Source organism: Triticum dicoccoides, chromosome 2A (assembly GCF_002162155.2).
Source record: "Triticum dicoccoides isolate Atlit2015 ecotype Zavitan chromosome 2A, WEW_v2.0, whole genome shotgun sequence".
In the NCBI taxonomy this organism is placed as follows: Eukaryota; Viridiplantae; Streptophyta; class Magnoliopsida; order Poales; family Poaceae; genus Triticum; species Triticum dicoccoides.
In genome coordinates this window covers 154,062,208-154,076,268 of record NC_041382.1, presented here as the reverse complement: position 1 = coordinate 154,076,268, position 14,061 = coordinate 154,062,208, and the positions used below count along the sequence as shown (strand labels likewise).

Sequence of the window (14,061 nt, the reverse complement as noted above, 5' to 3'; positions counted from 1 at the left end):
AGAGGGATGGCCGGGGCGGCGGCAGACCGGCGGTGGGGAGTGTTTTCGGGGCGGGCGGCTGTTTGGCCAGTGGTGGCGGGCGGCTCAGAGGGGTGGAGGTTGAAGATGAACTACAGGCCCTTGATTTCGTATCCAACGGCTGCAAAATCGACTGACCAGAGATGAAAAAGTCAGTCGACTGACGTGTAGTCTCACCTCTAGTGCATTCAGTTTCGACAGCAAAATTTAGTTTCGATAGTTAAGTTTAGTTTCGACAGTTAAATTCGGTTTCGACAGTTAAGTTCAGAGATGAGCGGCCGATGTATGTTATATCTAGCACTTTGTGGTTATGTATTTTACGTCATCTATTGGAGATGCTATTAGAATTCCACTTAGGTTAACGTTGTCTCTCTTGTCCTGCTTCAGCCTCGGCGTCGTACAACTCACCGGAGTTGCTTCAATGACGAAACCCTCCATCACACCAGAGCAGTACCTCGGGCTCCATCTCCAGACGCCTAAGATCTTCTTCCCCTCCTCCGACAACCAAGTCAGCCGGAGCATCCTCACCGGCCAACCCGCTCACGCTGAGATCGACATGGCTTCGCCAAAGAGGTTGTACACTTGTTGCATCTCTTTTTTACTCTACATGTTATATATATATATTGTCCATTGAGCACACAGAGTAACAGGAAATACGATTATTTTATCCTACTATATGACAAGTAGCGAGGTACCAGGCAACTTAGCTATCCGTGATGGACTCTCTTGAACACCATCATTATTTATCTCTGCGCGTTTGAGCTGTGCATTTGTCGATGGCCCTGGGAGCTGAGCTAGTAGGGCAGTGGCCTGGGTCCAAAGTAATAGAAGTAGCATAAAAACATTTTTAGCGTAGGCTTTTCCTTGCTCAAGCCTGCCTATTAGAATCGCCAGTGCTTGAAAGGAAAAGTGAATGAAAAACATAGGAATTGGAAAGTTTCCTATGGTACTACTTTTCATGAATTTGGTGCAAAGGAATGGAGCAAACGAAAACTGTAGGATTTGTTGCTTTAGTGTCTCCTTGTAAGAAAAACCATAGGAATTTTAATTTCCACTTGTCCTCCTTTTCAAATTCCTATTCATGAAGCACAAGACTAAGAGATAGTAGCATAATAGCATTATAACCGTACATTTTCTTGTGGTTTGACTTAATCTCGCCATGCTTCTTTCCATCCTGTGTTCTTTCAATTCTTGTGAACCAAACACCCAGATTGGCAGAAATCATGTGTTTTTAAATTCTCTATTTTGCACGTGCATTCCTATCCTATTCATGTCTATTTCCTATCCTTGCATTGTTAGAATCCTCAAATTCAAACAAGCCCTTGCACAATTACTTCTGTTACACCTTATGTGGTTTGTCCTGCTCCTACGGTGATGTGTTCCACCCTAGCTCAGCTGCTCCAACGACGGAAGGGTTCACAACAGCAGGGATCCACTCTCCAGACTATCTCCTGCCACCTCAGATCTTCTTCCCCGCCGCCGGCAGCCACGACAACTGCATTACCATCATCAACTGAGCAGATGACCTTGAGGACTACACGGGTCCGCAAGAGAGGTCGCAATCTTCTGTGTCTGCTTACATTATGCATTGCTTAATATGATGACATGCTACTTTATCGTCGTGTTCACCTATTAGACTCCGAGTCAGGTCCAAACTTATGCTGAAACTTGAGTTTTTAAATGGTTGTGGGGTGCATATTGGGGGCATCAATCGGTACTATCTGTCTACTTTCCAGTTAATCTCGGGTGTCTACTATGAGTTTCATGTTGGGTGCAAACAAACATTAAAGGAGCCATTATCTGTATTTTTTAACTAAAGCTATTATCTGCCTGCTATCATTGGTTTTGGGTCTATCCACAGTTTGCTACCAACACTCTGGATTAGTGCGTGCACTCCTTACATAATCTCACTATGTTTTATTCCTATGCATGTCAGTTATTGTACACAATGGAACTGAACATGTAGAGCAAAAGAGACGAGCCTTGCATGGAAATAAAATTTCATGCAGGCGTCGCTCCATGGTGGGCGCAAAGGCAGCCCCCCTCCACCCATTTTGGATCATAATCAGGAGGAAGATAATTGTTCTGAGGGGGATTCAGAAGCAGAAGACCACTCCTATTTACCCCATGAGGTCTTCGCTCTAACTTGGCATGCTGATGTTGGTAATATCATGCATATAGTGCCTTGCATTGCTTACTGTATACATCAAAGATGTCATCTGCTTAGTTTAGACATGCTTTGTGTCAATGCCATCTGTTTAGTTTCTTTATCGTATATGTGAATCATGCAATGCCATCTTGTTTAGCCAGGCATCATATATGTGAATTTTGCAATGCCACCCTGGTTAGCCAGTCATCTTATATGTGAATTATATCATGACATCATTTTTTATTACGTGTTAAATTTGTCAACAATTTTAGTACACTCAATTACTCTTCCTGTGCATCAGCCATTCGGCACGGTCATGGAAAAATCTGGAGTGGAAACAAGGTCTTCAGAGCAGACAATGCTATCTGACGAAGCACATGTCTTGCTGGTTACAGATAGCTCCTCAGAGGAGGATTCAGAGATAGATGACCAGTCCTATGCCCCCCCCCGAGGTGCATGATCTAACTTGGCAGGGTTATGTTGCTCATATCGTGCGTATGGTATCTTGCATTGCTATGCCATTTGCTTAGTTTAGACATGCTTTGTGCGAATTCCACCTGTTTAGTGTCTAATTACCATATATGTGAATTATGCAATGCCATCTTGTTGCAAGACATTATATATGTGAATTATGCAATGCTATCTTGTTGCAGGGCATTATATATGTGAATTATGCAATGCCATGCTGTTTAGCCAAGTGTCATATATGTGAATTATATCATGCCGTACTTTTTTGTATTTCTCATTGCTTTTGTTGACAATGTTTGTATATTCAACTACTCTTCCCGTGCATTAGCCATTTGAATTGGTGATGGAGAAATCTGGAGTGAAAACAAGGTCTTCAGAGCAGACAATGCTACCTGCTGAAGCAGATATCTTGTTGGTTATAGATAGCTCTTCAGAGGAGGATTCAGAGGCAGATGACCAGTCCTATTATCCCTCTGAGGTGTATGCTCAAACTTGACAGGGTCATATTACTCATATCATGCATATGTTGTATTGCAATGCTTAGTTTTTACATCATATACACGATACTGAATGCCATCTCCTTAGTAGACACATCATATATGTGATTGCCCTTTGCTCACTTCCTTAGTATATAAATCATATATTTGAGTTATATCATGCCATGATGTTTACATAGACAGCATGTATCTGAAGTATGGCATGCCAACCCATTTTCTAAAGACATAATATAGTTATATCATCTCATCCTGTTTACATAGTCATCATATTTTGAATTATGTCATTCTATCCATGAATTATATCATGCCATCATGTTTCCATCGACGGCATGTTTGTGATTTATGGCATGCCAACCACTTTAATAGACACATCGTAAAGTTATATCATGTCATCCTATTTACATAGTCATCATATTTTGAAGTATGTCATTCTATCCTATTTAGTTAGCCATCATACATGTGAAATTGTGTCATGCTATCCTGTTAATTAGCCATCATATATGTGAAATTACGTCCTGCTATTCTGTTTGGTTAGACCACATAAATGTGAATTATTTCATGCCCCGTTTTCTTCCCTACTATCCATTGCACCTGTCTATCTTACAATGTCTATACATTCAATTACTTTTCTTGTTTATCAGCCATTTCAATTGGAGGGGGTGATGGCAGTATCTGTGGGAGTAAAAACACGATCTTTAGAAAATATCGTGCTACCTGTCGATGGAGATAGAACCACGGTTGTACTTGCCCAAGAACCAGCCCCACCACACATAACCCAGACTCATGCGGATTGTACCCCTACCCAGTTGGACAAAGAACCAGCTACACCCCTTCTAACCCCAACCCCAGCAGATAGTAACCCATTTCCCATAGACACAATACCGTCTCCACCACAGAGCACCCAAACACGAGCAGTTAGTAAGGCAACTGCAGTGCCCAAAGCACGAGGACCACCACTCCGAACCCCAAGTCAACGCTTGAAGCAGAAGAAGAATTGTTCTCAGGTCAGGTTCCGTAGCTATGGTTCATACTACTTTGCTCTTGCATCACTGTATTTACTCATACCAACTAATTTCAAATTTGAAGGATGCAATTGAAACTCCAATGGCGCAATAGGTACGTTTTAAACCTATTTCTTTAACGTGTTTGCTGTTGTAACTTGCTCTATGTTGATTTCAGTTTCAATTGAATAAATAGTTATGTTCTCATGCCATTCACATTAAAAGTGTTGTTATTGCTGTGTAATTTCCCACACCTATATTCTGTCTATGCTGCTTTGTCTTAAATAGGTATGATTCGAACTGTATCTATCTTGATTTGGCAACATAAACTAGAATGATATAGACCATACAGTGACCATACTACATAGATATATGTTTGTTTCATGCTATTATCCTGTCCACCTTACTACTGAACTGGTTTACCAAAATGATTTTCATATACTACATTGTAAACCTATGATGTGTTTGTTTGTTTCTCTTTTAGAACGCGGATAAAATATTGGAGAAGAGTACCCCGTTATTCAATGGTAAAGGAAGTAATGCAGATAAGGTTAAAGATAGTGAGACATCCCTGTTGGTCTCCAAGAAAGCTGATACAAACTATATTGAAGACACTGAGACAACACCAAAGTCTTGTCTTGATGTAGTGTTCTTGTTACTGGCTACTACTGCTGGCACCAGCTCTTTGAACTCGCTGCCTGAATCAGTTCGGCTTCTTGAGTCTCAACTTCAAGTTGAAAGACATCGATCAGATGTTATGCGACAGGAAGCCGAGGGACTAAGGAAGTCCTTGTAGAATTCAGATGCATACTTTCTGGTGCAACACCAAGTGTTGGAGGATTAAAGCGCCAAACAAGAGAAAGTTAATAAGCTTGCTAAGCATCTTGCCAGCATTATGGGTACCCAGGATATTGTTTCTTGAGCTCTTCTGAAGTGGTTTCAGTTCCGTACTTGTTTTGCTGCGGCGTTTATATGCTGCTTTGTTCCCTATATTTGCACTGGTGGCAAACTTTGATGCCCAGTGGATGTAATATGTGTAATAGTCGTGATAGCCTAGTGTAAGTTGCTTGCTAATTTATTTCCTTATTGTCTTGTTTATTTGTTTTCTTTTAGTCAATGCAGTTCTTTTTCTGCGACTTGCTAGTGGCCGCAATAACCTATTTTTTAAACTAGGCCACAATAACCATGGGCTACATATTTACTGTAGTTAACATGGGGCTCCTACGGGCCGTAGAAACAATGGGCCTTCTACATGGCATAGAAACAAGCCTTATACGGGCCATAGACACAATGGGCCTTCTACGGGCCGTATCATCAATGGGCCTTCTCCGCGCCGTATGATCGGTTGGCCAAACATGGGCCAACAACAGACCACATTATGGCCGTAAATGGGCTAGAGTTGAAATCGTCCGTTCATGGGCCGACCATAACGGGCCGTCGTTAATCAGCCGTATTTGATGACGCTATGAAAACGGCCCAATGTATTAACGGGCCACAAACGGGCCGACTGTAACCATGGGCTAAATTTGGCCCACAAGCAGAAAATGACAGTAACAGACCGTAAGTAAACAAATACTGGAAATGATCCCAAGAATAAATGGGCACTGAGAAGGCCGAAAGATAACATGGGCTGGAAACGGCCCAACAGAATAATGGGCCCTTAATGGGTATAAAGTGATACACTGTTCATTACGGGCCAATTTCACCACGTGTCGTTAATGGGCCGAGGGTTACTAGGGGCCTCATATGGGCCAAAAGACGTCATGGGCCATACATGGGCTGGAAGTTAAAATGGGCTGGAATTATATTGGACAGCCCAGATGATGCTACTGGGCCTAATTCGGATAGGCCGTAAACGGGCCCTGGGTTAGCGGGCTATAAATGGGCTATATGTGAACAAACCGTTAAGACGCTTGCCGTGGGCCAGCCCGCCACCTTTTGACCAAGTCAAATGGGCCGACCTTTTCACAGGAATGGGCCTCTGTTGGACCGTGCCACATGTCGACGTATCATAGGCACTTTGGGTCCAATGAGTGGATAACATCTGTCCCAACGGTGAGCCGACACATGTTTCCTCCAACCAATGATGATTTTACACATGGAAAATCCCCATTGGTCGGGGCTGTTAACAGGTTATTGGATCCAAAACCGGACCCAATAGCTTAACGGTGTTCCGTTATGGTGGATGCCACGTGTCGGTCACCCTTGACGAAGCACTTATGTGACGCGTGATTTATCGTCATGGAAGTGGACACTTCCGTGATGATAATTTTGGTAATGTCATGGAACACTTCTATGACAACACAGGTATGACTATCTTGATTCTGTCATAAATTTGTCATGGATGTACATGCATGACAGAAAACGTGACCTACTGTGACAAACATGTATCATCACAGAAGTGTATTTTTTGTAGTGCATGGATTGCACCATGGAGCAAAGCCTCAAGAAAACGGCGGCACACATTTACAGAGTACAGTATACAACATGCCTGTCGCGTTCGCGTGGCACCCCAGGCGGTCGGTCGTTCTGGCACGCCACTCTCCGAATGAAACGCGCATCATATTTTGAGATAAGCCCTATAAACCGGAAAGGAGGGAGTATTACTACAACAAGCTATCCCTCCCGCTCACGGTGGACGAACATGCAGCAGTGGATTCGATACTGTAGAAGCAGTAGTAGTAACATCATTGTTCATCTTCTCGAAGAGGTGAAGAGCCAAGCGCAACTCGAATGTGGCAGTTGCGAACCTTGGAGCACGCATATAGCCAGGTATGTGAGCCCACTATTGTAGTACTTGCTAGTATAGCCCTGTAAACAAGAAAGGAGTATTTGCCTTTCTAGTGATTTCAACAAGTGACTAGACTACAGCAACACAGAGTACATATGGAGCAAAAATGAGTGAATCTACACCATATATAAATACGTAGTTCTCTCGTTTTCCTCTCCGCCTTGGTCGCGGTACACAATATTGAGTATACTATCATCTAAATTGATGAAGTCACCATAGGCACCTCGTCGTCGACGGGAACGTCTCCTGACACGCGATAGACGCGAGCGGCAGTCGCCTCCATAGGTGCTTGAATGCCAACGAGGAAGAGGGTAGCGGTTCCCGAGATGTTGAACGGTCAATGATGCATCCTCAATTACATGCAGAGGAAATTAATTGGAGAAGCAGAATAGAGCCAGCGCGATGTGAATGCAGCAGTGTTTGGACTCTCATATGAAGGTGCCCCACCACTCCAATCCATCTACTCGTAGTCTCTACGCAACACTGCTCACTCCAATCCAAGACCAAGTGACCAGAAGCCACAAGCACCTATGGAGGCGATGGACGCGAGAGGCAGTCGGCTGTGCCAAATCATCCAAGGCGCCGGCCTGCGGCCCCGCACCGCACAACATTTCCAGACGGTGTCGGCGACCACCGGTGTCATAGCCCTCGCCGACGCCGGCTTCGCCTCTCGCATGGACGACATGATGGTCAACTCCATCTGCAAGTTCACCATCGTCAAGAAGCACGCGGACGACCTTGTCATACTGCTCCAGCCCGCGCGCCCAGGCTCCTCATTGCCTGCCACCCTAATCGGCCTCCATGGTGAGAACTCTTTCATTCCCTGGTGGCACTGCAGGTGCCGGAGGTCGTGATGAAGAATGTGCACCTCGAGGCCGTGCTCGCTGCGCCTTGCCATGCAAGAAACCGTCGACCTGCACATCCACGTCTACGAGGGAATCATCTACATAGGCCACTACAAGGCCAGCGAGGACAGAAATAAATTGGCCTTCTTCCAGCGACTGGAATCTTTGGACGCCATTTTTCAGAAGCACGTCTACCTGGCCACGAAAGCCGCTGCTACTTACTTGCCGTTCGGTGGGCCGGTGCCCTGAGTCGAGGAGGTGGACGTCGTCGATGGATGCATCTCTTCTTCTTGCCTCCTGTAACCAGCACTACATCACCTCATGGACTTAATGTATTATTAGTATAGTACTCCCTCCTTTCCAAAATATAAGTCTTTATAGAGATTCCAGCGAGTGACTAAATACAGAACAAAATGAGTGAATCTAGTACACTCTAAAATATGTCTACATACATCCATATGTTGTATTCCATTTGAAATATCTAAAAAGGCTAGCCAAGATGGATTTAATCCCGATATTCACTTTATCAAAAGGCTCTAATGGGTCGGTTCTGAATCTTGCAAGTTGGGAATCAATGAGATGTGTAGGCATCTTTGTTGTACTTATTATTTGAATCTTATTTGTTGGTTATGAATCTTGCAAGCTGGGAATCAATGAGATGTGGAGGCATCTTTGTTGTACTTATTATTTGGATCTTATTTGTTGGTTCTGAATCTTGCAAGCTGGGAAACACGGCATGATGATGTAGATGACAACAACCATATCAAATAGTTCAAACTTGGTAGTATTATCTGTGTGAAAGTGCGACAAATGTGATGATCATGTGCATCTTGAGAATAATAATTCTAATTGTTGTGCATGTTGATCGTGTGGCACTGATAGAATGAGCCAATGCATTGCTTGTTTTAAGTATTAATTTCTGTTAAAGCTAATTAAATTTAAGTAAAGTGACCACTAACTCTTGATATTACAGTATCAATACAGACCCGCTTGTGAACCGACGTGTGGCCAGAGTAGGTTTCTTAATGGAGGCGTTTGAATGCGCCGAGGGTGCATCTTCTGCCGGGCGTGTAGCGGTGAGGGAGGGGTAGTAACTGTTGTCTCCTATACACACTCAGTTTACTATTGAATCCAGTTCCCCAAGAGCTGAAAAACAAACTGCTGCTGCCTACTCACTCGTTCACTTGAAGAGACTCCAATGGCGAGCCGAGGGGTGAGCCTGCTAGATATGAACTTCAGCAAGGAGTTCCCCTTTGAGTTCGCCGTTCAGTCCTATGGCTGCACCAAGTTGAATGTGATGTACACCAACGATCCGGACTCGGTGAAGCTCTGCCTCGCCGAGTTCCAGCAGTACCTATAGGACGAGAAAGCACAAGGTCGCAGGACTAGACCTTGTGCCCATCCGTTCGTCTCCTGACAGGGACTAGCGGATCGCCGTCGCCTAGGTATGTGTGCAGGACAAGGTTATCGTCTACCACTGTTGTAGGGCCATCAGAGGTTCTGGAGCATTCGCCCGTTTCATCGGCAGCGCTCACTGCACCTTCGTTACGGTGGACAGAAGGAAGAATGCGATGATTCAGCCATCTAGTGCAACAAGCTTGTCGACATCCTGAAGCAATACAAGATCATCGGCAACGGGCAGGAGAAGGACTCCGTGGTTGACCTCGTCAAGACCATCATCGACCCCTGATACGCCAACATGAAAGAAGACAATGATACCAAAGGACCTGAACACGTGGAAGGTACCTCTGAATCTAGCCTACATAACCTACGCAGCCAAGGACGCATACGCATGCTACGACATGTACAAGCAGATCTTGGACATGAGGGCGTGTCTGCTTCCCGTAACCGACGAGTACACGGACAGCCGCAGCGTCATGATCAAGCGTGCCAGGAAGGTCTAGATGGCGTACTTTATCTGTTTATAAGCACCTTTATCATCTGAGTGTTTCATGCATTAGCCTATGTGTCGGAATTATCTGTTTTGTCCAAAATATTTCTTTTAAGAACCCATTAACCTGTTTGCTTTTTTAGTGCCTATTTGCTTATGTATGTAACTAGTTCACTCGTCCGTATAAAAAAAGTAGTTCACTCAGCTGCCGTGCTTTGAATCTGCTTCCTCCCAACATATTCCCCTTCTCAGGTGGACCCAGCAGGTCTCGTACACAGACATATGGGACCAACCACCTATCCATTTGTATTTCTTTATTTTGTTCAATCTTTCGTCCTCTTCCTATATAGCGGCTGACCATCATAGCCTATGGTGTTGGCCAAGCCATCCCTCTACTCCCACACATTGTCCGGTGGAAGCAGCTCCACCGGCCCACCCTGCACCCGAACAAGTCAACCCTCGTACTCCCCTCCGCCCGCGTCTTCCCCCGCTCCGGTTCATTCGGTCCGAGGTCTAGACGTCGTCCTCTGCCTTGGTGCTCTCGCCGCGGTGTCGCCGTCTGTCGTTCCAAACATTGTCAGTAAAACAAGAGGAATCGAGAGGCTGATAGTCCTGGGCCCACGAGGTCCATGGCCTAGGTTTTGTTTTTTAACATGGGCAGCCCATGACATGTTTCAACATTTTTTGGATCCAGCAGGTATCAAGCTACCTCTGGGCCTCCCAACCTAGCTTGTCTATAACATCAGCAACACAAGTTATGTTTGTTTTTTCAAGATGACGCGCAGCTCAGTTCTATTTTTCTATAAGAATGCAAAACTGAACCTATGTTTTCTATAAGAATGTAAAACTAAACATATATGTATATCTTATTTTATTACATATATATATATATATATATAATAGAAACAACATAAGGTTCCGTTAAACCTGTCATTCATCCAACCATTTTATAGACCTTCCCACTTCCTTTATTTTTCATTTTCATTAATCCTATATCTGAATTTTCTTCCACTTTCTTTTTCGATGTAAACTGAGTTTTCTCCCAGTACTTTTCCCTAGAACCAACTCAACGGTCCCACGTCTAGCCTAAAAAAATAATACCCCATGTCCTATTAACGCATCAAATTAAAATGATATTTTATTTCATAAATTGAAAGTTGTTACAAAATAATAATAATAATAATAATAATTGTTCATATATAACTTGGCAAGTTAACTCCTAGTGATTGCTTACATAAGCTTGCAAAGATTTTACTGACCAATGCAGTAATAGACGTGCAATCATGTGTTTATGTTTTTATAACATTTCTCTGTCCAGCCCAACATGACATTTTCACCCAGCCCAGCAACTCCGCAGATTTCAAGAAAAATGCAAATGGGTTTTAAATTCTACCATATATATAAACAGGCTTCATAGATGCTACATCATAGTTTCACCCAGCCCACCAAATGGACTAAAAAAACAAATTGATTGGCTGACATGTGGGCCAGTAGGTCGAAGCCTAAGCAAGGCGTTGGATTTACATCCATGGCCATCATTCTTCTTCAATCTCTCGTCTTCTTCCCCCTCCGCTACCGGGACCGCCTGCTCCAGCCTTCGGGATCTAGCGACATTGTTTTGCGCGCCTAAGCAAAATGCTACCCCGCCGACGGCCAGGCCATCCCTCCACTCTGCACCTCCTGTTATTCTCTGCCGAGTGTAGGCCCACCCCACACCCTAACCAGTCAAGTTTCCCACTCCTCTCCATCCCCGACTCCATTGTTCCAGTATGGGGCCTCGCCATCGTCCATCACCTTGCTGCGCTCGGCACGGCGTGGTCAACAAACGAGAGTCATCGGAAGAGGACTGTATGTGGAGAGCCTGACGGCTGGGACCCACGAGGTCCATGGTTGCACGAAAGGAAAGTTCCTCCTTATTAAGCTGTTTCCTCCCCCTGACAGCTGGGACCCACTGGCTGTATCTTCACACGGAAGGAAGTGCCTCCTTGTTATGCGAAAAAAACCATTCCTCCCGATGACAGCTGGGCCCTGACAGATTTGGTGGCTGACTTGTGGGCATACTAAGCAGACGTGTACGCAGGGCTTTGTCAACTTAATCAACAAATGATTCTAGCAGCTGGACCATTGGATATTAATCCAACAGCCGTGCTCCTTCTTCAACCTCTGTTCTTGCTCCTGTCTCCCGTGGGCGGCAGTGCTGCCGCACACCCGAACCAGTAAAGTTTCCCACTCCTCTCCATCTGCGACTCCACTGCCGCGTCTTCCCCATCTCTGGGTCATTCCAGTCTGGGCCTCGCCGTCGTCCATCGGCCGTGGTGCGCTCGGCATGGTGTGGTCAACATGGTCAACAAACGAGAGTCATCGGAAGATGACTGTACGTGAGAGGCTGACGGTGGGGATGCACCACGCCCATGGACGCATGCATGCAGCTGCATCCTTTTTACCCTAAAAAAATAATGTTTGCTCCCCCTGACTGCCGGGACCCACCAGCTACATCTTCGCACACAAGGAAGTGTGTCCATATTACAGGCAAAAAAATGATTCGCCCCCCTGATTGCTGGGACCCACCAGCTACATCTTCGCACGCAAGGAAGTGCCTTACAGTCGGGAACCACCCGGTCGAAGCGTACGTAGCCTTGTCATTCTGGTCGCTAACGTGTATGTACATACTGGTCGATCGGTCTTTCTGCAGGATGCAGCGATGAACCGTGGCCATGTAAGGAAGGACACATGTTGTAGTACAGGCGTGCACGTGCCGTAGTAGAGGCACGCACGTAGCATTTACATGTACGCGCACGTAGCATTTACATGTACGTATAGCGGCCAAGGTGCAAGAAAGAAAATAAGGCCACGTATGTACATACGGGCGGGGTCTCGAATGCCTACTCATGCATACGTATGGCCAGGGCCTGGCGTACCGCAGCACGAAGGAAACGGCCTTGTGTTCAACCGGCCACGGTCGAAACGGGATCCTGTTCATCGGGAGGGGTCTGGGTACCGCAAAATGGAGGAAACGGACCTCCTACGGTCGAAACGGGGTCTTGTTGATCAGGAGGGGTGTGCGTACCGCAAAACGGAGGAAACGGACTTGTGTTGGAGCGCTATAGTCGGAACAGGGGTCCTTTTCATCGGGAGGGGTGTTGCATACCGCAAAACGGGACTCCATGGGATACTGTTCATCTCCACCATCGACCTCCTCCAGCCTCCACGGGCTACTATTCATCCACCGTCGATCTCCTCCAGCCTCCACCCGCGACTGTTCATCCACGGGCTCCTGTTCATCGAGCCTCCACTGGCTACTGTTCAACCAGCCCTCTCCACAGGGTCCTGTTCAACCACCCCTCCACGGGCTACTATTCATCCAGCCCTCCACCGACTACTGTTCAACCAGCCCTCCACCGGCTACTATTCAACCAGCCCTCCATGGGGTCCTGTTCATCCAGCCCTCCACGGGGTCCTGTTCATCCACCGGCTCGATCGATCGGGGTACTGTTCATCCAGCGGCAATGGCCTCTACTACCACGGGTTCCTGTTCATCCAACCCCCACCAGGACTATTCATCCAAACCCCCCAACAATGCTCACTGTTCATCCAGAGGCAGCATTGATCGGCTTCAGTTAGTAGCAGTAGTGAAGGAATCACTCGGGTTCAGTTAACAGCAAGGGATCGATTGATTGCTCGGGTTCAGTAACGCGTAGCCTGCAGTGCAATCACTCAGGTTCAGTTAGATCCCAACGCCTCGCTCGGGTTCAGTTAGAGCGCAAGGCCTCGCACACATGCGCGTACGTACGAGAGAAACACGCATCGCTCGACCCCCGACCACCCACCGTAACCGGGAACTCCCCCGATATTTTCCTTGCCCTTGCTTCTACCATGGTTTTCTCCATCATGGATGACCCAAAGAATGTCATGCAGCTGCGTCTCCGGCCCGCCTAGGACAAAAAGCCCATTTTCTGTCATGATCTTTTGTCATAGAAGTAGGAGCCCACCACATCTATGATGATATCGGGTTTTGTCACAATTATCGTCATAGAAGTTTCATAAGCATGACAGATTTTTTTTCGTTCGGCCCAAAATGTCACAGATGTGTCTTTTTTTGTAGTGTCACATAGCGATGTGAACTAGATTATTAACTCTAGTAAACCCTTTGGGTATTAGTCACATGAAGATGTGAACTAATCACATAAAGATGTGAACTATTGGTGTGAAATCACATGACGATCTGAACTAGATTATTGACCCTAGTGTAAGTGGGAGACTGAAGCAAATATGCCCTAGAGGCAATAATAAAGTTTTTATTTATATTTCCTTATATCATGATAAATGTTTATTATTCATGCTAGAATTGTATTAACCGGAAACTTAGTACATGTGTGAGTACATAGACAAACAAAGTGTCCC

General features: G+C 45.6%; 1 pseudogene; it reads right to left on the bottom strand.

The window, feature by feature from the left end:
• Nucleotides 1–14,061, bottom strand: part of LOC119357754 — a 205,997-nt pseudogene that overhangs the window by 75,258 nt on the left and 116,678 nt on the right.